The sequence below is a fragment of the Lepidochelys kempii genome, chromosome 5 (assembly GCF_965140285.1).
Source record: "Lepidochelys kempii isolate rLepKem1 chromosome 5, rLepKem1.hap1, whole genome shotgun sequence".
Taxonomy (NCBI): Eukaryota; Metazoa; Chordata; order Testudines; family Cheloniidae; genus Lepidochelys; species Lepidochelys kempii.
The window spans coordinates 36,894,551-36,919,469 of record NC_136384.1 but is presented as its reverse complement, the minus strand read 5'-3'; positions in this window follow the sequence as shown (position 1 = coordinate 36,919,469).

Sequence of the window (24,919 nt, the reverse complement as noted above, 5' to 3'; positions counted from 1 at the left end):
TTTAAATTACACCCTCCCCACCAATGACCAATGTCATCTTTGTTCTGTATTGACCATGTTGTATTGGCAGTTATTATGCAGCCTGGGGAGGTTGCCTGCTGAGCTTCTAACTTTAAGGCCCTTTGTGAAAGGCTAACATGAAATTAATGAAAATCTCAACCGCTTTTCTCCTTACCTTACTATGAAGTGACTCTTTATATGATTCCTCATCATAGGCTTCATGGTTTGTGAGGCTGGAAGAGACCACTACGCCTGGCCTCCTACATAACGTGGGCTGAAGAATTTCATCATCTCCCTATGAACAGTCTTAAGCCCACTAACTTGGAGCTGATAAGAGCACATCTTTTAGGCTTTAAGGTGCCTACTTTATTGTAGAGTGTTCTTATGCGCTAGACAAATAAACCCAACAGGCTACTGAAGAAGTTTTTACCTCCACTTTATGCCAGCAGTAAGTGGAGTCCTGTGTGTTTTGTTTGTTAAAACTGTCTAAAATGGCTTCAACTTTCTAAATCATTGGTTCCCAAACTCGTTCCGCCGCTTGTGCAGGGAAAGCCCCTGGCGTGCCGGGCCGGTTTGTTTACCTGCCGCGTCCGCAGGTTCGGCCCATTGTGGCTCCCAGTGGCCGCAGTTCGCTGCTCCAGGCCAATGGGAGCTGCTGGAAGCGGCGCAGACCTGCCGCCGCTTCCAGCAGCTCCCATTGGCCTGGAGTAGTGAACCGCAGCCACTGGGAGCCGCGATCGGCAGAACTTGTGGACGCGGCAGGTAAACAAACCGGCCCGGCCCCCCAGGGGCTTTCCCTGCACAAGCGGCGGAATGAGTTTGGGAACCAATGGGCTAAATGATTCTCCATCCCCTCTCATGTAAAACTTATTTTTTAAAAGCATTTCTGCTCATTTGTCTTTTTTTTTCCCCTACCATCAGCATACAGGGAGGAAGTCTCGGGGAGTATTTAACTTAGGAGCTACACTGTGTATCATACACAATATGACAATGCTATTTATAAAGCAGTTTCAAAGGCAGCTCCCTCCTCCCCACAAAAACACACAGTCAGGGGAGGGATAGCTCAGTGGTTTGTTTGAACATTGGCCTGCTAAACCCAGGGTTGTGAGCTCAATCCTTGAGGGGGCCATTTAGGGACGTGTGGCAAAAAATTGGGGATTGGTCCTGCTTTGAGCAGGGGGTTGGACTAGGTCCCTTCCAACCCTGATATTCTATGATTCATTGAGAGGATCAGTCATGTAACTTTTTCTTTAACCCATGGCTCTGTGGTTTAAACCATCACTTATTTATAACACAGACTTTAAAGGGAGGCATTTGCTGCATAAAAGAATTGATTTTTTTTCCCGCATGTGAAAAACTGTCTTCAAAATTTTTTTCCAAACGAAGTCAACTGAGATACAATAACATTTCTGCAAGAGAACAATGAGTAAACCAAACCTGAAGGGACGAGTTGGACAGAAGGAGGTGGTGGAAGGTTTGAACCCTGGAGTTTAGCCCATAAGTTTGAAAGTCAAAATGGCCAGTGTATGATGGGAACTGAGAACAGCAAGCATTAGCTCCTTGGGCAGGTTCTCTCTTTTCGTTCTTCTCATGCCACCGTCATGGGGATTCCTGTGTGCACCTGAACAGAGGATTTAGATTTCCTGGGACATGCCACAATTCAGACTGCATCTCAGTGCGTTACCTACTGTACACAGAATAATGCACTGTTGGGAATAGAATGTTAGGTTAGTTTTTTCCCCCTAATATATTTCTACTTATAAGGGTAGTTAAGCTCAGGAATAGGCTTCCAAGGCAGGATGTGGAATCCCCATCACTGGAGGTTTTTAAGAACAGACTTGTCAAGCACCTCTCAGGATAGTCTAGATATACTGGATCCTGTCTCGGTGCAGGGGGCTGGACTTGATGACCTCTCAAGGTCTCTTCCAGCCCCACATTTCTATGACTTGGTATTAACCATTTTGCAAGTCAATAAAAGCACAACAGTGAACATGCTGAAAATACAGAACACATCGTAAGTGTGATAACAATGTAGATGAAATAAAGAAGATAATCAAATGAGCAGTGTTGCCAGAAGAACAATTCTGTCAAGAAATGAAATGCAATCCACAATCAAACACCACTTTGCGCCTTACAGATTCCCAAGGAAACTTAAATGTGAATAAAGAAAAATTTAAGAAAGACTAATAAAACTGAAAGAACTTGTGGAATTTAACAACCTGCCAGGCAGCAGATCCCCAATAAATCATAAAATAAAGACTACTGTTCAAAGCCAGCCAGCCCATCCATCAAATAGGACATTTACCAGACACCTATCAACATCTCAGTATAACAGCATACATACAAAGACTTCAAACACGCCCCAAAAATACAGCTATGGAAACGACATCCATCTCAGGATTGGTAATCCTTTCAGCCAGTCACTTGGAGTTTGTAGACCTTGAAACTCAGTCAGAGACAGAAAAGTAGAATAAATGAAAGTGGACTCTGCTCTCTCTACAGAAGTGATCCTTCTCTACCCAGAATAAACATTGGTAAAAGGACAGCAGCCAGCTGTGATGGGAGTGTGTTTCTAGAAGGGGACTTAGCCCCTCACCAGCAGTAACCCCTCACTTAGGGTTCAGAGCACCAGTTCAATAGGGTGAGACAAGGAAAGCTATTTTTCTTGGTTAGAATTGTGTAACATTTGAACAGAGATAAACATTGTTGCTTGGTCAATTAGGGCCCCCTTATTGTGAAGGTGTGTGTCACACTGCTTTACTCTGCCTAAGTTCCTGCTCGCTGATGCCTCAGTTTCTCCTTTGGACTTCTAAATAACTCAAAAGCTTTCACATATCTACCAGCCCTCCCTTGAAGTCTGGCTTATTAACAGAGTTCAAAAGTAAAATAAAACTGTGGCTTAATCTTTAGCCAACTTGTTCCCTACACCCCAGGCTTGCGGGTGGTACTGGCTTGCTGCACTGCCCAGGCCCTGTCCCTGGGAGCGGAGAAAGGTCTATATGCTGCTCACACTACCTTTTTGCTCCTTATCAAGCAGTATATTTCCTACCTGATGTCTCCTTTCCTTCTCTTGAGAGGACCTAAGGCCTCTTCTCCCCTTACCTTCACAGCTTCTCTTATCTACCCCCAAAGGCCTGAGTTAGAAATGTGACCCACCTGTCGTGTGACATTACTCATTTTCTCCATATGGAGAGGCAAGTTAGATGTGCTACAGGTGGGGCTGGAGCAGTCTTCCCCGAAAGGTCAGCCACCCTGCAAGAGGGTGTTGGTTCTATAGGATGAAGAGGGACAGACGGCTGCCATCAAGGAAGACCTCTTTATAAAGTCTGACTCGATTAACAAAAACACTTGATTTTTTAAAAATTTTCTCTTCCTTTCTTGTCCCACGCGGTAACAAATTAATTCAACTCAGGACTATAAATGGGCCCGAGTCACAACATGCTGACCCAGAACTGGAGCCAAAGTCAAACTGCCCCAAAGTCCAGGGCTAGAATTCTACATTTGGAGGTTTGATATTTTAGGGATGGATGGCCCAATCTGTTCTAGGACAAAATTGGAAGTAGTAAGGTCAGGGAGAGGAAATCTTGGCAAAGATCTCTTCATGAGGATCCCCTTTGGCAGCTGGGATTCCATTAGCAGGTGGAAAAGTCTTCAGGACTGGCCCCCAAATCCCCAGACACCTCCTGAGATCCATACAGGACCCAAGGTTATCAATGGGAGGTTGGGGCCATTTGCATGGAAGCCCTGTGTCTGCACAGCACTTCTGACACCCCATCCCCATGGCAGCACTGAAGCCATATGACCAGGGGCTCACCTCAGTCACAGCTACCCAACAGACCACCCTTAGGCATCAACACCACGGAAGCCTCTCCATGGAAAAGATAACATATCCTTTGCCTTGTACACTCTTGCAGCTCTCAAATCCTTTTGATGCTGGCTTGTGAAATTACCTTGCAAAATGTTATCTTGAACATAGATCAGGCTGCAGGTTTGCCTCAAACACTACTGAACATATTTTGTTTTCTGTGTGTGTGTTGTGCTTTCATTACAGAGAGGGGAAAAAACAAAATGAGAAATATAAACTCGGCTGTGGGAATGAGATGATAAAAATGACACCTTCTGAGGGATCAACTCCAGCCTCTGGTTCTTCCAATAACTGCCTTTTGTCTGCTTATCCTGTGATGCCTCGTTTCCTAATACACTGTTCTGAGGAAACGTGTAATGCTGACAATGGGTTTTTTCTCCTAGCAACAAACCTCCATTGTGTTTTTCTGTCATGCCTGGATACAAGTGCCACCCTCTTGAGTCAAGATTGCATTGCCATCCCCTGACTTTCCTAGGACACTTACTTCATTCCCAGACAGATGTGCAGGAAAGAATATTTGATTCACATGAGACAAGACCACACACCCACTGTTTATATAATTAGAATGAGCCTGCAGGTGGGACTAGCGAGGACAATGACTGAATTTTCAATTACAGTCAAGGTAACTCAGAACAATCCAAATAGTTGTCTGTGTTTGGAGTATCTTTGGCAAAGAGCCTATAACCTGGCAAAGTCAACCAAAAGAATCTAGCAAGAGTTTGTCTAAGTGTTTACTGCTGGGAGTTTAAGTTCTAAAGGTTTTAAACAATGTTTAAAAACAAAGCATAAAGAATGACCCTTTCGGGGGCCATTAACAACAACAAAGCATTGTATAACCTGGCATGGCAGCTAGCCTCTAAGGCCCTTTGGTTATCCTGCTAACATCAGTTTCCCCCTCTCTCCCCTCTGCCGAAGACTGAGCCATTTGTAGTGTCCATAGCTCCCAACCGGCCTCAAGACTTCTGCTTCCCTTTGCTGGTTTGCACTATGGTATAGTCTTAATGTACATGATCACATACTATTTTTCCACAGTTTCCCGTCCTCATTCAGTGTACAGGATGGAGACACAAGGGGACAGAATTAAGGCTGCATGGACAGCTGTAAACCTGGTATTCCCTAATTTCCAAATGTTTGTCTTTGCAACCTAAATAATGCTCTGTTAATGTCACTCTTTGTATGCTATATGTTATGTAAAACCTTGTGTTTCAGGGTCTGAGCCAATCTCTCACTGTTGGGGATTAGAATGAGACCTTCAGGGGCAGGAGGGCTAATTACACCACATCTGCCCATGCAGGGTTTCTTGTGTCTTCCTCCGAAGTCTCTAGCACTGGCCCTGGTTAGAGGTAAGATAGTGGACTGGATGGTCCATAGGAATTGGGTCAGTGCTTATTTGGCAAGGCTGCTGTTCATAAGAATATTCCTGTGGTGCCTGAAGAACTACACGTTAATGTGCTACCGCATTGCTATATTTACAGAGGCCAAGAGGAAAGATAATGCGATAGTTGTTAGCAGAGCATCAGAGATCTAGGGGAAGCTATACAGGCACAGAAAATACCTGCTATGTAATGCAAAGTAAAATGAGGTTAGTAGAGCAGTTGCTTCAACTCTCCCATTGTAGTATTCGGACATAGATTCCTTAACGTCCAGTTAATGAAGTGAGCAAGAGTCCTGGAGTCAGGTCAATGCCACTCCAATGTTGTGGCAGCCCCAACGTATCATCAAAAGAGTCACCCTCCTTCCACCTTTTCCTTCCTTCTCCCACCATTTCCTTCATGGAGCTCACAGCCACTGAAGAAAAAACATCTTTGGGGATGGACTCAGTACTCTCAGAGGGTAGCAACATCAGTGGACCGTGGGGGCAAGGGTGGGGACCCAATGAGTCTTCCAACATCTCAGTTTCTTTTTATGAGATTTGCTTCCCAGATGACAACTGAGCTGCAAAAAACATTTTAAAACTGTATGTATTGCATTATACAACAAACACGATGCTAGAGAGAGCAGATGAAAGGCATTTCAACATTCTGCTACCCACACTAAGACCACAGAGGGATTTGAGCAAAGATAAAATATTCATATTTTGAAAACAGCAAGGAGGGGTTAAAGATTCAGATGATTCATATTTTTATGAATTTATCAACAGGCTCCAACTAAAAGCAGATCCTAAGGAAACCAGCACCAGGAGCATCACAGCAAAGCAGAGTTTTAAGGAGGGATTTGAAGGAGGAGAAAGATGTAGCTTTGTGAATGTTTACAAGGAGCTCCTCCCAGAGGTGAAGGCAGTATGGAAGACAGTGTGAAGGTGCTTGTTTGAAAATTTAACAAGTGGGTGATGGAGGCTGGCATTGAGGGCCGATCAGAGGCGGGAGTTGACATTTTGATAGTGAAAGAGTGGATAGGTAGGGTGAGAATAGGCCCCAAGTGGCCTCGAAAGAGATGACAAGTAGCTTATGTTTGATGTGATACTCCTGGGGGAATTCTTGCAATGCAGAATTTTGCAGAAATTAATGTTGTACACGCAGAATTTCCTTTCCCCCACAGAAATGGGCTGCAGTGTTGCTAGCCGCCACTAGAGGCTGCTGGACCTGGCAGAGCCCTGCTCACATATAGAAGAGACTGCCGGGGGGAGGGACATGGAGCTACAGGGTTCCTGGCAGCTGCATGCCCTGAGGAAAGTTGAGGGTGGAGCACAGGAAACTCCCTGCAAGCCTGGGCCCAAGCATCAGGCTGTTTCTCACTCTGGATCCCTGGGCTCTGGGGGAGGGGGAGGGCATGCGGGTATCTGGGAAAGAGGGGGGCACAGCTGGGCTCTGGGTGGGTGGGTTGGTTGGTATCTGGGCTGGGGGGCCTCATGGCTGGGCCCTGGGGTGGGGGAAGGAAGTTCAGGTGTATTGGCTGGAGGTGTGGCCAGGCTCGGGGTGGGGGTAAGGGAAAGAGGGCAGAGAAACAGGAACTGGGTTGCCATAGAGATTTCTTTAACTCTCTACTCCTGGGGCGATTTTTGTGTGTGTCTGTATTGTTATAGACATACTTGCTGACAGGTATTTTGAAATAAATTACCAAAATAATTGAAGCTGGTGTGATTATGTAGTGTTATTTTGACAAATAAAATGTGCAGAATTTTGCAGAATTTGTAATGTTTTGGCACAGACTGTCCCCAGGAGTAATGTGATAGAGAAGGGGGAGCCGATGGACAAATTCAAAGAGAGGGATGACTTGGGCAAAGCGATGGGCTGGGAGAATGATCTTTGCAACAGCATTCTGAACTGGTACGAGCAAGGCAACATGGCATTTTTCAAGGCCGCAGAAAAGGATGTTGCAGTAATTGAGATCTGAGATGAGAACTCTCACGCCCTCATTAAATAATAACTACAACTCTATGCTCTAAAACAAAGCTATCCTTTGAGTAACCCTGTGCATTGTGTCTGATTTTGTTTTCTGTCTCACACAGCACTGAATACACTGTTAGTGCTTAACTGGCACCTGAGGTGTGCAGAATCCCCACTATACTTGAACTCGCCTTGTGTTATACAAACAGGGATTTTTTAAAATTTGAAAACAAAATGTATAACAGAATGGTTAATTTTGGGTGGGTAGGGAGGTGAGTGACTTCAATACAATTCACTTAAATAAAATATAACTAAGAAAGGAAATAAAAATATACAGCAGAAAAAAACTTGGAATACTTGTCAGATTGCTGCTTTTTTCCTAGACCACCTTAAATATAGTAACTTCTAAAAGTACAAGATGCAGTGCATGCCAGAATCTGATAGCTAGTTTGGTTCCAGTACTGCAATATCTTTATAAGGCTGATATGTAATAAGTCAGAGTTTCCGATGCATCTTTAAATCCAGTAATAGTATGTATCAGGCAAGCAGATCTCTTGTGAGGAGACACAGCTGCATTAATAATGATGGAAGATTCACTCCTTCCCATTCTAGGCTAAGGTAATGTTTCAAAAAGAAGGATGTGCCTGCCACACCCACATATTTAGGGGTACATACATTAAAAAAACATATTCCTAGAAGCCAATCACACACATAATGATGGCTTGTAGAAGTACCTAATGACTATCATGCCACCTTGCAATTCTTCCTCTTAGCTGTGCATGTGTCTGACCAGCCTAAGTGCAAATCCTCCTGATTCACAATCTGATCAAGTTACGGAAAAGTAATTGGTTTCAGAGTAGCAGCCATGGTAGTCTGTATCCGCAAAAAGAAAAGGAGTATTTGTGGCACCTTACAGACTAACAAAATTTATTTGAGCATAAGCTTTCGTGAGCTACAGCTCACTTCATCAGATGCATTCAGTGCAAAATACAGTGGGGAAAAGTAATTATCTTCCTTTGAAAAGTGGCTAAGAAAACAGCATTAGGTGTAGAAGTATTGGCCCTGTACTTCTGGAAGCACTAAAAACACACAGATTGCATGAGACAATTTTCTTAAGACACTATGGCAATGTTATCAGCAATGAGGCCATTTGCTTTTGTACCTTGGCACTGTGATACAGACTGATTACAGCACAGGGGAGAGAGTGGGCTGGAGGCGTTTTAGGGCCTAGGAGAGAGTATCCTATGCAAGGTTTCAGAGTAGCAGCCTGTTAGTCTGTATTCGCAAAAGAAAAGGAGTACTTGTGGCACCTTAGAGACTAACAAATTTATCTGAGCAAAGCTTTCTTGAGCTACAGCTCACTTCATCGGATGCATTCGTTGGATGAAGTGAGCTGTAGCTCACGAAAGCTTATGCTCAAATAAATTTGTTAGTCTCTAAGGTGCCACAAGTACTCCTTTTCTATTCTATGCAAGGATTTTTTAGAGATGTGATTTTATAATCTTCAGCAACACACTAATGAAATATTTTTAAAGCAAATTTTAAACCAAGGTCCTATAGACTAACACATTCTGAGTACATATTACAGTAATGCACAACAGTTTTTGTCAGTAAATATATACCTGGAGGTTGGCAAATGCCTGTTAAATGGCTTCATTACCACTTGAATGGCTCTTTAACAGTTTCAATGTTCGCAAAAAGAAAAGGAGTACTTGTGGCACCTTAGAGACTAACCAATTTATTTGAGCATGAGCTTTCGTGAGCTACAGCTCACTTCATCAGATGTTTGGCAGGCTGGAAGGTTTGGCAGGCTGGAAGGCTTTTTCCAGATCCCCTCCGGAGGAAGACTCACCAGGTTGCAGCAGCCAGCTGCAGTGGGAGCCTGCAGGAAGTTTCAGAACAGGGATAAGGAGAGGCGGGAGGGTGGACACTAAGACGCAAGGGTGCCCCAAATTTTCGGGTGCCCTACAGAGCCGCATATGCTGTGTTTGCCTATGGACTGGCCCTAGGAGGGGGAACCCCTCCAGCCTGCCATGCCAGAAGCTGCTGATAAAGACAGACAGAGATGTACCACTGGCTTTACAGTTGCAAAAAAAGGGAAAGAAAAGTTTCAAAACTTTCTCCCTTATTCACATAAACACATTGAATAAGAAACGCTGACACTTCAACTTTGGAGCACCTCAGCACAGGCCTGTTCTCCAGTCCCAGCCATGGTGAGTACTGCTCAACAGGGGCAAGATGGGGAAAAGCTATAAAATCTTTGTCTGTATTCCAGGGGTATATGTATAGGGCAATGACACTGAATACTGGTATGGTTTTCCACAGGCGGTGGTGGATTTAGCTGTTATCCAACTCCTGTGGGTAACAAGGCACAGAGAACACAGCTCCTGCTGTCATCTCAAAGCTACCCAGAACCCTTGTCGCTAGCTTGTATACCGCAATGGTGACAGTCGAACCTATTGTGGAGTGGTGCGGGAAAGTGTCCTACCACAGAGAAAGAAATAAGGCAGCTATCCCTAGAACCTTTCAGAGAGGATTGCAGAGAACCTCCATGGAAGTTTCATCGAGATCTCTCAGGTAGATAAAAAGGACATCGTAATGTACATAAACAAGGTGCTCCAGGTGTCATCCCCCCCCCCCCCAACCCAACAGGGAAATGAAAAGCAGATGCCAACTCTCCATGGATGGCGCGTATAAGAGGTTTGGAGAGGCTAAGCCTCCCCAAAGAAGGCGAGCCATGCAGGGGGCAAGGAATGCTGGATATGGCATGGGTCACCTGCCTTTGGAAGCGCGCTGGCCCACTTTCTTCTGAGCACCACTGTTGGAAAAGCCCTGGAAATGGAGGGGATGGGGGGGACAGAAGCACCTGAACCGTGGCCCTACCCGCACTTGGCCTCTTCCCGTCCCCACTCGGCCTCTTCTCTCCAGAACCCCCTGCCTGCCACTTGCTCCTCTCCACCCCCCTTTTTAAACTGATGGGGCCATGCCCCCCCATTCCAGTGCCCCTTAGCTGAGTTATTCTGGCATCAGCATGCACAGCCTCTCACGGGCTGGCCCAGCTGTTGGACTCCTCCTCCTACTGTGCATGCTGATTTCAGAGCAACTCAGCTAAGGGGCACCGGAACAAGGGTAGCCAGGGGGTCATGGCCCCCTCACTTTTACAAGTGGGAGGGCTATGACCTCCCATTTTTTTCCTGCCTTAAAGCAAGGGGAGGAGGGGGCAGAGAGGAGTGAGCTGTGGGCAGGGGGAGCCTCAGGGGAAAGAGGCGAGGCCACAGTGTGGGCGCCAGTGGCCTCCCCCCGTCCACACACACTTCTAGGGAGCTTCCGGTGCTTGCGTAAGCCTCCCCAAATGAAAGAGTCCCCAAAACTCCACCTATACAATTATCTCTCTACTATTCGTAGCTCTACCTCTTCTTGCTCTGCATGAGTAACGCAATAAAAAGTCAATACCTTTGTCTTGCTAACTTGTGGCTGGGCCCCATCTTAAAATGTAAAGATTACATGGAAAAATGCCTATGCACACTTACCTGAGTTCCCTTCTTCTTCATCAGGCTCATCTGCACTCACCTGACAGGACTGGCTAAACTAGGGTGGAGTCTAACAGGCCTGCTTTGTGCATGGCTGGAGTCCCCCATGGTGTCTCCTCCCACTCTTCCTCCTCACTGTTCACAGCAGAGTTTCAGGCTCCTCCTAGGCATCCATAGTGGTCTGCAGGGTGCTGGTGGGGTCTCCGCCAAGTATGCCACGCAGCTCATTGTAGATATGGCAGGTTTGTATGACACCACCAGATCTATCATTGGCCACCCTGGCTTGTGGTATCCTTGGTGAAGTTCCTTTGCTTTCATAGAGCATTGCTTCTGATCCCCACACAATCTGTTCATAGATGTCCACATTTCTATGGCTGGTCCATAGCCTTGCCTGCACAGCCTCTTCTCCACACAGGCCCAAGACATCCAGTACCTTCTGTCTTCTCCAGGCAGGAGCACCACTAGTGAGTGGAACCAGCATGGTCAGTTGGGCAGTTCCACACAACAAGGGTGAGCTGCTAAGTGGGCAATCAGGAAAAGGCAGTTCCAAAGCACACAGGGAGTAGGGGACATCCAGCTTCTGTGACCCCTAGGCAGTGGAGTTTACAACTGTGACCAGAGCAGTCATCATCATAGGGAATGGGGCATTGTGGGACAGCTGCTGGAGGACTGTTAGTGTTGACACAGGCCATGTAGTATCTACTCTTGCACTGTGTCAACCTCATTAGGCCAACCATGGCTCCACAATATTTGGGGAGGTGATTTTATTGCATTGCTGCAACAGGGTGCTTTCATTGGATGCAGACAAATTCGAGTACAGACATATGCACAAATAGGTTGACACAAGGTGACTTATGTTGACCTAACTTAGTAGTGCAGACCAGGCTTGTGACTGATTTTGAGTTCACCTACACCAGTTTTACCCTAGTATAACTTGTTGTTTACAATAGTAAGAGTCAAACCTATAGACTTCATCAACAAACAAAAATGCTAATCCATGTACCTAGTATGCCACCATAATTGCCAGCCAAATGAATTTACACAACTCCAGCATCTGCTGGAGCAGATATTGGCAAATACTGTAGGACCCACAAATTGTCTTGGACTGTCCAGAAACCCAAAGCTTTTGGTCACACATACAGCAAAGTTTACAGAAAACCTTTGACACACACTTGATTAAAAAAATAAATAAAAAATCACAGCCTGTGTATGCCTGTTATGGGAGATTTTCCATGGCCCGCCCAGCCCCCCTTTCCCTCACCAACCGCAAGGACATTTATTCAGACTGTTAGCAGCAGCAAGGAAATGCATTATGACTCAAGAGAAAAAGCTAGAATTTGCAATGCAGCTCAATAATATGAGACAGATTAAACAGACAACACCTTGCATCGAACTGTCCCAACCCCAGAGTGAGGAGCACTGGGGTATAGTCAAAAGAGTTGCTTGTAACATGCAAATTATCAAAGACAAACAACTATAACATCAAACTAATACCACCTCCAGCCATATCTACAAAGCTGTCTTCTTGTTATTTATTCAGGATGGGCCTGATGCTGCAAGGGGCTGAGTGCTTTCCAAGCAATGCAAAAACACCCTCAGTTCTCAACAGGAGATGCAAAACATCATGTAGGACTGGACCCTGTATAAGTAACTACATATTTCCCTGCATCAAATACACGGGAACCTACTCGCACAATAAAATTCTGCACCAACCTTGGTGGACTTTTCCATGTGCAACAGCACAGCAGAAAATTCATATGTTTGTCACTGTATAGAGAATACCACCATAACCTAAAATCCAAATGTTCATCTATGCATTTTATGTGTATATTTACTTGTGCACTTACCTAGAAAGAACCCTACATACATTTTTAAAGAATGCTCTCTACTTTTATTTTTAAATTATATAGACTTAAAGAGCTGAGGCTTTAGATAGCATTTTAAATTAAATGTTTCTCTATAAAAATGTCCATGGTGTCTGGCCATCACAAAATTAAGAACTCCGTATCACTACAGCCCATGTTGTTTAGTTAAATCAGTATTCTGAGTTCAGTGGCTACAATCATCTGTTCTTTGAGGATGTACGGTGCACACAGAAATTTAGCAATATAAACAAAGTGATGAAAAGAAAGCTAATTGTTGGGACCTTAATGTGTAAGGCACCATTTAAAGAAAGGATAGGATGCAACATAGTCAGCACTTTAAAACTTCATTTAAAAAAAAATCAACACTAATTTTTCTATATTGTTCTAATATTGTCTAGGGGACATTTTAGCAAAGCCCAGCAGAATTGCTGATTGAAGGTAATCAGTCCTGTGCTGGAGGAGCTCTCAGGAAGAAGCAAGGAAAAGGGGAGTTCCTGACGGGTTAGCTGTAAGTTAGCATTTCAACACTGGGAAGGTTTCAGTAAAGGAATTCCTATCTGCAAAGCTCAAAGTACATCAGGAACAATGCTGTGAAAGGCTGGCTGGCTACACCCAGGTCAATGGGGAGAGACAATCATTCACCACCAATGGTATCCCACAGCACATCCTAGAGTTTCCAACAACATGTATACATTTGTGGTTGAGCTATGGAGCTCTATTTTATAGCAGAATTTTAGGACTGTAAAGGGGAAATTTATTATGGAGATGAAATTAGCTTATAAATTAAAATAATAAAGTAATGGTAAATGACAATGGAACCATTCCTCACAAATTGCAATCTACACAGGACTTGTCTGAACCCTTTTAGCCATGTTAATTTTTTCCATTAATACTTTTGTGTGTGCAAAGATCAGTATATTGTCCTCAGTAGTTTTTCTCATCTCTCAGGAATTTTTTGCACAGCATTATAAGATGCAAGTGTGTTGTGAACAGTTTAATAGGCAAGGATCCCACCTTAGAGCAAAAGATATCCTCAGCTTGCTGAGCCAGACAAGCCCTTGATGACCATGAATTCTGCCTTCACAGCATGCTGACTTATTGAGGGGGACAAAAAAAAAAACCCAGAAAACCAACCCTGCACCCAAGTCACCTATGGAGGTGTGGAGAGTTGAAGAGACCATACAAATGAGTTTGCCTTTTCCCATGCTGCAGTATTTCTGAGTGTAGAGATAGTCAAGCTGCCCACCCACAACACTGCAGTTCCAAGCATCAATGTGGGGAACCTGGACAAAAGGGGAAAGTGATTTCAGACTTGCTCACTAAATCAAATCTGATTTTAAAATATAACAAAGTTACGTGGGAGTCCTGGGGGCTAGGAGATCCTCCCCGGGTTTCATTGTTCTCTAGGGGTTAATGGTACATTACTTCACCCTGATTCCTGGGGTGTTGGCACTGGGAAAAAGCTCCTCGGATCACTTTTGTGTAGAGAAGGACATTAACTTTCTGACTACATAGCACTAGTTTTGCTTGTGCTTTGACTGATTAGCCTCTCAAACTATCAGCCAGAGAATAGCTCAATCTCTATGGCTTCTTTAAACATTTTCTCTGGCTAACTGCATGCCGAAAAAGTGAATTAACTCTGAATTTACTTATTTGTTCCTTGGTTGCAAAATTAATCCAAAATCTTATTCACTTGGCTAATATTTCCTTTCACTCACAACTTGCTCATGTACAATCCTTCCAAATCTTCTCTTGACCTTTTCTGCCTCTCAAACCCTTATGCATCAGTGACCCCTAGAGGCAAGCATTTCATTGCATGCTTGGAAAAAATACAAAGAACAAAAGAGGTCATTACTGTAGTTCTTCCCATCCTTAAAGAGTACGGGACCACATTTTCAAAAAAAGGGTCAATGGGTGTGTATGCAAAAATGGTGCATGCAAAAATCTCATCTGCACATGCAAACGAGTTACATGCTACAGTCTGGATCGGGGATGGGCAAACTACGGCCCACCAGCCATTTTAAACTGATCCTCGAGCTCCTGCTGGGGAGCGGGGTCTGGGGCTTGCCCCGCTCCGGCACTCTGGCATTCCAGCCGGAGAGCAGGGTCAGGGGCTGCTGCACGTGGCTCTCAGAAGCCGCAGCATGGCCCACCTCTGGCTCCTACACACTCCAATGGCCCCAATCCAATGGCCCTCTCCAGCGCTCCAATAGGAGCTACAGGGGAGGTACCTGTGGATTGGACAGCGTGCAGAGCCGCTTGGCCATGCCTCCGTGTAAGAGCCAGAGAAGGGACATGCTGCTGCTTCTGGGAGCCGCTTGAGGTAAGGGCCTCCCAGAGCCTGCACCCCTGAGCCTCTCCCCTGCCCCAAACCCTTGCCCCAGCCCTGATCCCTCCCCCACCCTCCGCCCTCCGAACCCCTTGGTCCCAGCCTAGAGCCCCCTCCCACACCCTGAACTCCTCATTTCTGGCCCCACCCAGAAGCCTGCACCCCCAACCAGAGCCCTGACCCCCTACTGCAACCCAACGAGTCAGGCTCTGTTGTTTAATAAGCAAGAGAACCCTATCTATAAAGGATTGGTATACAAATTGATTTTACCATTTCAAGAAGTTGTGAAGTAACTATGGCATCCCTCTATCACACAGTATAATTACCGTACATGCAATATTCAGCATCCTAAATAAACATACTTAAAAACCACCAGCCTTTAAGTTTATGTTATGGTTTTATAGGAAAGTGCCTTACAGTAAGTGGCAGTATTTCCTCCACACTATACTGCTCATTTTCTGCTTTTACACCCCTGCCACCATAAAAATCCTGAATCTTCTCTTTATCCACATAAATATGTAGTCTAGCTGAACAATTTGCAAAGGTAGAGATTTTTAATGTGTGAAATAACACAAGATTTTAATTATATTAGTAATTCCTTTAGGCCACCTGCCCCGGTCTAGTCAAATAATGGGAAAGCATTCATTCCTTAACTTGTTCAAGTATCGTCTCACCCCTGGAGTCGCCCTATTGGTCAGAATGGAAGCACACCCGTAGCACAGAAAGGGTCATGAAGCTTGCATTAACAGTGCTCTCTTCGGCGCGACGACCTCATTCACGGAGGATGTCCAATTGACACTTTTCAGGGGCACTGAATACACACAACACATGTCAAAAGACAAAGCATTGTTACAATAGGATATGCACCAATAAGTCTTGCTCTAGTACCTGCATGAGAGCTGCGTGGGGCAATGACGTCCTCTGCACACAGCTATTCGATGTCAAGGATTTGTAGCCAAAAGACTGGGGGGGGGGGGTGTTAGTTTCCAAACGAGCCCTATTGCACACTTCTAGGAAATAGTTTAAGAAAAGCTGCTACTCAGCCCAATTTCTTCTTTCACCATGAACTGAAGAAAACAGCAGGGCTGATGGACGTTGTGACAATGTCCGTTGATTTTTAATCACTTTCTTCCGTCACTCACCCAGCCCTAGGTCACATACAGTGAATTTTAGGCAGAATCTGCCTCCAAGAATAGGAATAATAGCTGCTACTATGTTTCCTCTACTCTTCGAGCAAATATACTCTAGGGCCCAAATCCCCAAAAGGTATTTAGGTGCTGAACTCCCACTGAGATCAGAGAGAGTTCGGGGCCTAGACACCGTTGAGGATCTGGCTAACATTAAATTTAAGGAACGTTCATTGCTACAGTCAGGCTTTTATGGGAAGCCTTTTCCTCTATTTTCAGGAATAAGAAAAAATTCCCAAACTCTGTTATAAGAGAGACTCAAAAGAAGACTGCCAGAATAGGCTCTGTGATCATCTGTTCCTTTGCTATGAGACAGGGAGATTTATTTGACTAAAGAGTGATTTTATGTGACTTTTTGCTTAGAGGTCTGTGCGCCAGGGTGGAGAGGGAGAAGATATCGGAAATAGTTTTAGTTGAGAGACCTAGATTTATGGTTAAGATGCCTTGACTATGAACCAATACAAATCAAAAACCACAGAGAAGAAAGAATGACTGAATACACAGGGGAAGAAATCAAAGCCATGGTACAACAGGTTAATAAAAAAATATATATCTTTTTCCCTTTTAAAGGTCCTTCCACAAAGCAGATTCAAACCTCGTTAGGGGCTGACTAGCACAAGGGGGTCCTGGTCCGTGCCTGGGGCTCCTGGGTGCTACATTAATACAAATAATAAATTATAATTCATGTTTTCGTGATGGTATCATCTCAGGCGCCTGAGCTGATATCACCACGCAGACTCATTTGTTTTGTACATACTGGGTCACTAAGAGGAAAAGGGGCACATGCATGCACACAGCTTTATTTTGCTTAGATTCCTCTAGCACAACCTACATCAAAATGTTAAGATTTACGTTGCTGATAACAATATGGAAAGGAACATAATGGTACAGCAGAGATGCCAAGAGGCTGCTATTCTGGCATGTCTGTCATTTGTTTTATTTTACTAGTGAGATAGTCATGCATAAAATCAGCTCATTCAGGGCTAAAATCTGCAGTGCACTAATACACAAGGAGACTGGGAGGGTCTATTGAGCCATTTCCTCCCCATGCAAGCAGCAGGGCAGGATTTGCATACAATACTCATGAAAACACCAGGGCCTTTTATGATAGTGTATTCACCACCCTATAGTGCCCCCATGTGTCCAGGTGCGATACTGCAAGGGGTCTTCATCTCCAGCAGCTGCTGCAGGCCCGCTGCCTCTTGTAGGGTCCTTCCATGGCTCACCCCTCTTGGCCAAGTCACAGAAAATTCAGTCCCCTTCCAGGGTAACTAGAGGTCCAACTGAAAGTCCAAAGCTAAATGGCTAAATAATGCTCCTGCCCCTCTTGGGCTCCACTGAAGTGTTCTTACAGGCCCTTCCTTACAGGAACCTACCTTGCTGCTGCAGCTGGGCTTGTGTGCCCCTTCCTCAGAGGCTGATAGGGGAGCTCAGGCCCATTCTCTACTCTGGGTTCTGGCCCATGGAGCCAGTGTTAAGCAGCTAGGTCTGCCTCTTCAGCCATGCTGCTCCTGGCTGTTCCCATTTCTGCTGGGCTAACAACTCTTCTGCCCCTCTTTGGCTCGACTGAAGATTTTTTACTGACCCAGGGCCTTTCCTTACATGAGCCTAACCTGCCACTGCAGAGTTCTTCCTCTGTTGCTTCTTGTCTTAGAAGGTTTTCCCTCACTGTGCCCCTTCCCCTGAGACTCTGGCAGCTTCCAATAGGGGTCCGCCTGCTCCTTGTTGGCCCCATCTTTGGGCTTTTACCCACAGGAGCCTGACCCTGCTCCCTGTGCGGTCTCCTACCTGCAGGGAAGTCCTGCCTCTGCCAGGCCCTTCCCAGGAAAAGGGAACTCTCCTCTCTCCTGGGACTTCTCTGCAGTCTCTCCCTCCAGACTGAATTCCCAGCTCTATTTAGTAGTCCTTCCTGATTCCCTGCAGCTGGGGGCACTAATTATCAGGCCCTAATTCACAAAAGCATTTGAACATGTGCTTAACTTTAAACACATACTTAAGTCACACTGAAGTCAATAGGACTCAGGCACCTCCTTAACTTTAAGCATGTGCTCAAAATGCTTTGTTGATTAGAGGTGCAGTTCAGTTCACACTTAATATAAGGTGCATGCTTAAGGGCTTTGCTGAACTCGGGCTGGAAGAAAATGTCCAGCCAATGGACCGACCCACCCCCACATACCCCAAGGGTTGTGTTAGAGAGAAATTGTCATGGGGATATTTCCAGCCCTCCCCTCCCTGTGTACTGGGATGCAGAGATTGCACTCCCCCCCCCCCCACCATCCCCAAATCCTCCTCATAGGGGGCAGTTTTGATCTACAAGTTGCTGAAAGGCGATACAACTCTTCCAAAACAATGTGTACAATGTTAAGAGAAAGCGCTCGCCTAACATTCAATTCATTACCGACCCATTACATTTGCTTTCAGAAGCAGTAAAAGTTTTTGCTAAAAAGTCTCATTTTCTTATGTGGTCATTTGGATTTTTTGTTGTTGTTTTTTTCTCACTATGGATCTGGGTAATACATAATTAAGAATAATTCTCACTCCAGCTCTGCCTCTCCCTCTCTTCTGATTGGTTTGTATCCATGCATACTACTGTGCTAGCTGCTCTTTGTGGCTGGGTCATGACTAGGATACCCTTACTCACACTGAGCAGTGTCTGACTCCAGCAATATCCCCATAGGCTTCACTCAAAGCTGGTTGAAAAGTGGGGATTGTTTCCCTGCTGAAAAATTAAACTTTTCATTGACAAGTTTAAATTTTCTGTGGAAAACACTTTCCACGAAACAATTTGTTTTGTCAAAACCCCGGTTTTCCATCAAAAAACAGTTTTGATAGAAAAATTTCAACCATTCCTAACCGAGGAAGGATCAAAGTCTAAAATAGGGAAAGAACTAGTCAAAAATTACTTAAACAAGCTAGATGTCTTCAAATCACCAGGGTCTGATGAAAGGCATCCTAGAGTTGACTGAGGAGATATCTGAGCCATTAGCAATTATCTTTGAAAAGTCATGGAAGATGGGAGACATTCCAGAAGACTGGAAAAGGGCAAATATAGTGCCCATCTATAAAAAGGGAAATAAGGACAACCCGGGGAATTAAAGACCAGTCAACTTAACTTCTGGACCTGGAAAGATAATGGAGCAAATAATTAAGCAATCAATTTGCAAACACCTAGAAAATAATAAGGTGATAAATAACAGTCAGCATGGATTTGTCAAGAACAAATTGTGTCAAACCAACCTGATAGCTTTCTTTGACAGGGTAACAAGCCTTGTGGATGGGGGGAAGCAGTAGATGTGGTATATCTTGACTTGAGTAAGGCTTTTGATGCTGTCTTGCATGACCTTCTCAGAAACAAACTAGTGAAATACAACCTAGATGGAGCTACAATAAGGTGGGTGCATAACTGGTTGGAAAATCATTCCCAGAGAGTAGTTATCAGTGGTTCACAGTCATGCTGGAAGGGCATAACGAGTGGGGTCCTGCAGGGATCGGTTCTGGGTCCAGTTCTGTTCAATATCTTAAGCAATGATTTAGATAATGGCATAGAGTGTACACTTACAAAGTTTGCAGACGATACCAAGCTGGGAGGGGTTGCAAGTGCTTTAGAGGACAGGATTAAAATTCAAAATGATCTGGACAAACTGGAGAAATGGTCTGAAGTAAATAGGATGAAATTCAATAAGGACAAATGCAAAGTACTCCACTTCGGAAGGAACAATCAGTTGCACACATACAAAATGGGAAATGACTGCCTAGGAAGTAGTACTGCGGAAAGGGATCTGGGGGTCATAGTGGATCACAAGCTAAATATGAGTCAACAGTGTAACGCTGTTGCAAAAAGAGCAAACATCATTCTGGGATGTATTAGCAGGAGTATTGTAAGCAAGACATGGGAAGTAATTCTTCCACTCTACTCCATGCTGATTCGGCCTCAAGTGGAGTATTGTGTCCCGTTCTGGGTGCCATATTTCAGGAAAGATGTGGACAAATTGGAGAAAGTCCAGAGAAGAGCAACAAAAATGATTAAAGGTCTAGAAAACATGAGCTTTGATGGAAGACTGAAAAAATTGGGTTTGTTTAGTCTGGAGAAGAGAAGACTGAGAGGGGAATTGATAACAGTTTTCAAGTACATAAAAGGTTGTTACAAAGAGGAGGGAGAAAAATTGTTCTTCTTAACCTCTGAGCAAAGGACAAGAAGCAATGGGCTTAAATTGCAGCAAGGGTGGTTTAGGTTGGACATTAGGAAAAACTTCCTAACTGTCAGAGTGGTTAAGCACTGGAATAAATTGCCTAGGGAGGTTGTAGAATCTCCATCACTGAGGATTTTTAAGAGCAGGTTGGACAAACACTTGTCAGGGATGGTCTACATAATTCTTAGTCCCGCCTTGAGTGCGGGGGAATGGACTAGATGACCTCTCAAGGTCCTTTCCAGTTCTATGATTCTAAGCCTAGCCCACAGTGATTGCAAAGCAAATGTATGATGCTCTGAAATATGCAGGGGGTTAGTGGTAGGAATGTTGCCATTCCTACAGGGAGAGAAATACAAATATTTAGAGGTTTTCATTTAATTTATTCTACTGAAAACAAATCTCCACAGGACTTCCCATAATAATCTTCCAAAAAGAAAATCTAGCTTGCTGCTGAGAATATCCCTGGATGTCAGTGAGGGAGGTTTTTCACACCCCGGCGACATCTAAACCTATGATTTTCTCTGCATCACCTCTCTCAGATACAGCCTTTCTTATTCTTCCGGCTCTCATCCAGGCTTGCATCATCTCACATCCCAATCACTGTGACATCCTTCTCTCTGTCACTGACAAATGCAATATTGCCCTGTTTGTATTCAATCAGAATGCTGCAGCAAAGATCATTTTCTTAGCCTGTTGCTCTGAAGCACTCCCCTGGCGCCTCCATCTCTATTGCATTAAACAAAAGCTGCTTGTATTCACTTTCAAAGCCCTTCACAGTCTTGTCTCAAATTGGCCCGTGATGCTTCTACTGCCCACTTGTTACATTTTCAAACAAGCACCTTTGTGCTTTCTCCCATGCTGTGCCTCATGCTTGAAAAGAGCTCCCTATAAACATCCACAAAGCCACCTCATTATCTACTCTCAAATCCCTCCTCAAAACTCTCCTTTGCCATGATGCCTGCAAAAGCTTGACAATGGTTAGGCTGCTGGTGTGCTGATTGCACTGCCTATCAACCTGGCCAATATTGTCTCATTCTTTCCAGTCTGTTTGTATCTATCTGTGCTCTCTTGTCTGATACTTGGACTGGAAGTTCTTTGGGGCAGGGACTATCTTTATATTCTGGGTTCATACAGCATAGAATCATGGGATTAGATGGGACCGTAAGGGTCATCCAATCTGATCCCCTGTCCAAGATGCAGGATTGTTGTGTCTAAACCGGTGGTCCTCAACCACAGGTACATGTACCCAGGGGGTATGCAGAGATCTTCCAGGGGGTACATCAACTCATCTAGATATTTGCCTAATTTTACAACAGACTACACAGAAAGCACTAGCAAAGCCTGGACAAACTTACAGACAGTGACTTGTTTATACTGCTCTATATGCTATACACTGAAATGTAAGTACAATATTTATATTCCAATTGATTTATTTTACAATTATGTGGTAAAAATGAGAACGTGAGCAATCTGTCAGCAATAGTGTACTGTGACACTTTTATATTTTTATGTCTGATTTTGTAAACGAGTAGGTTTTTAGGTGAGGTGAAACTTGGGGGTACGCAAGAAAATCAGACTCCTGAAAGGGGTACAGTAGTGTGGAAAGGTTGAGATCCACTGGTGTAAATCATCCAAGACAGATGGCTATCCAGCCTCCTTTTGAAAACCTCCAGTGGGGTCATGGGCTATGAGTAGGGCTCCAAGATGCTACCGTAATACAAATAAATGAGATGATCTCTGTGTCCCTAGTGTTTTGAAGGAGAGAGGAATGGAGGAGCTGAAAAGATGTGGATGATCCCAACCCATCCATGCCCTGCAGCCAAACATCCCCTGTGCTGTCATGCAAGGAGCTATCAGAGCTGGGCTCTCCACCATGCAGGGGCGTTCACTCCCTCCTAAATCATGCCCCCTTTGCACACTGGAGCCATAGCAGTTCTACTGCTAGGGGACCCTGCTCTCTCAGAGGCAGAGGCAGGCTGCATGAGCTTTATGGCCATGTGATTAAGACAGTAGACTGGGAAATGAGAGATCTGGGTTCCATTCCTAGCTCTGCCACAGATTTTGGTTGTCTGCTCTGCCTATTTAGAGTGTGAGTTCTTTGGTGCAGAGATTATCTCTCACTATGTGTATATACAGCACCCAGCACAATGGGGCCCTAGATTCAGCTGATGGTGCCTTCAGGTTCCATTATCAGATAAATTATTATTATTAATAATATTAATTAATAATGAATAAAAATATTTTACACCCTCGTAAGCAACTATAGGAATTTTCAGATGTTAAATTAGACACATGGGGGAGATTTTATTGTTCCATGTATGCAATGAAAGTGTGTTGCGAATTACAAGGAAATCTGTGTGTCAGAATATCGTATATAAGGCCTATGCACATTCAGAAAAAGCTTGGTACGTCTGATTCTGTTTGTTGTAGGTTTTGCTTCTTCAACAAAAAAGAAATGAAAAAAATGAAGACAGATTTTCTATATTCTAACCAACAATTCTATGAATAGGGTTTTACATCATCTTTAGAACTTTCACTCAGTGGTCACAAAATGCTACTATAAACATTAAATCTTCTAACCCTTCCATGAGTTACGTAATTATTGCAATACCTTCCCCTGACAGGCAAACCAGAATGCAGAGGGCCAATTTCTCCACTGACAATCTCCCTGGAAACCAGTGAAAATCAGTGTAGCTGTCCAGAGCCTAGGACAGCACGTAATTTGGGCCAAAGGTAGTCATTGATTTACTATGGTTCCACAGACAGGTAGTAGCTGATTTGGGGATGAAATTAAAGATGGGTCAAATCAGGGGTGCTTTTGCAAAACCTTGTTGGCCTCATTTTGTAAAACTAGAACCGGGGCTTGGTTTGGAGGCACGTACCATTTTACATCTCACTCTGCTAAAACCCAAATGTAGGACACAATGTGTGACAAAGACCCAAAATGAGGAACACAAAAATATTTTTGCAGAAAACTTAAAATCATGTGGGATTAATTCTTTAGTATAAATAATGCTTCCTATGATCACAATGATCCCTTCTGGCCTTGGAATCTATTAATTGGTTTCATGAGTCTTTATTTGTGATGCAAATAATTTTCAATCATGAAAATGAGGGGCCATCAATTTTTTGTGGAAAAGAGATAGTTTGGGAGTGATATACCTCAAAATGAAGGACATTTGAGAGGGATGTTGCAATGAGAGGATGGGATGGTTCAGCTAAATGTTTCCTGTTTTGACCCATCAGTAGTCCATAGTGCACCCTCCTGCTTTTATCACGAGAAAACCTTTCCTTCCTTCCTCTCTCTGCTTATGAGGTCAAAGTGAGATGGTCTGTTTGAAAAACAAACAAAAAACAGAATAAAAAACTGGATTCCCCACTAGACTCAGTCTTGTATACCTAGTAATAACAATGCCTTTTTTCTGACCCTGCTTGGCTTTCACTGCTATAACTATGCTGATTTCCCCTTTGTGTTGCACTTCCAGTTTACTATCTATTCTTTACTTGACCCACCCAATATTGTGGGTGGGTGGGTGAACTAAGGGAAGCTTTTTAAATAAAAATAATAATTGGTTCAAGACCCCCTAGACTTAGGAACGCCCTCGTCATCTCTACAGGTGCTGTTTTTCCACTCAAGCACTCAGGAGCCCCTGGGACACAGGAAACCAAAAATACTTTTTATTTGGGAAAAAAAGATAAATATATAATTGCATAAAAATGAAATTAGCAAAACCCAGCAATGTTAGGTCCACAATCCTAATTATTAACTGCCTAGCTAGTTAAGGACCAGAACTCTTATTCACAGAATAATCCCCATCATGAATTCAATTAGTCTCAAAGGTGATAAAGGTAGGCTGATCATATTTCCCAAAGTAAAAACTGGACACTGCGCAGGGCAGGCCTCAGCTGCCTGGCTTCACCGCTTGCCTGAGCCCCCGGTTCAGGGCTGGCCTGAGTCCCCCTATCCATGGCGTAGGGCTGGCCTGTGCCACCTGGCGTCACTGCTTGCCCACACCAGCAGGGGCTGGGACTGACCATACTAGTCCGATGCTGCCCGGGGCAGACAGCCCGAACTGCACCATCCAGCACCTTGTGTCACCACATGCCCTCCCCCAATATTCCTCCATGCCCCCTTGGGGGGGGGGGGTGCATGCTACGTTTTTGGCAAATCTGGGTATTTGTTCCATTTGCTCTTGCCAACTGATGATTAGGGCTTTTTAAGAAGGGGACTGTCCCAGACAAAACAGCAGACGTGGTCACCCTAGATAAAGGGGGCTCCAAGAGGTGACTCACCTCAGCCTGTACACTCCAATCCTGTGATATCTGCATCAGCAGGACCCACTCCAAACTGCTGCTGGTGGAAGGTCCTGGTTCAGGGAAGTCAGCTCCACAAGCTCTGCTCCTGCCTGATCCAGTTCTATAGCGTCAGATCCACCAGCTTGGTTGCTACACAATCCAGCTCCATTGTGACCAGGTCCAGTCCAGTGAAATCAGTTCCATTGACATCCACTCAGGCCACATGAAGTCAGCTCCACACAGGGTCCAGCATCTCTGGGCAGGAAATCCAAAGCAAAGCCAGATCCCCAAAAATGAATCTCTGGTCTCTGATAGAATCTCCAGTCACCTT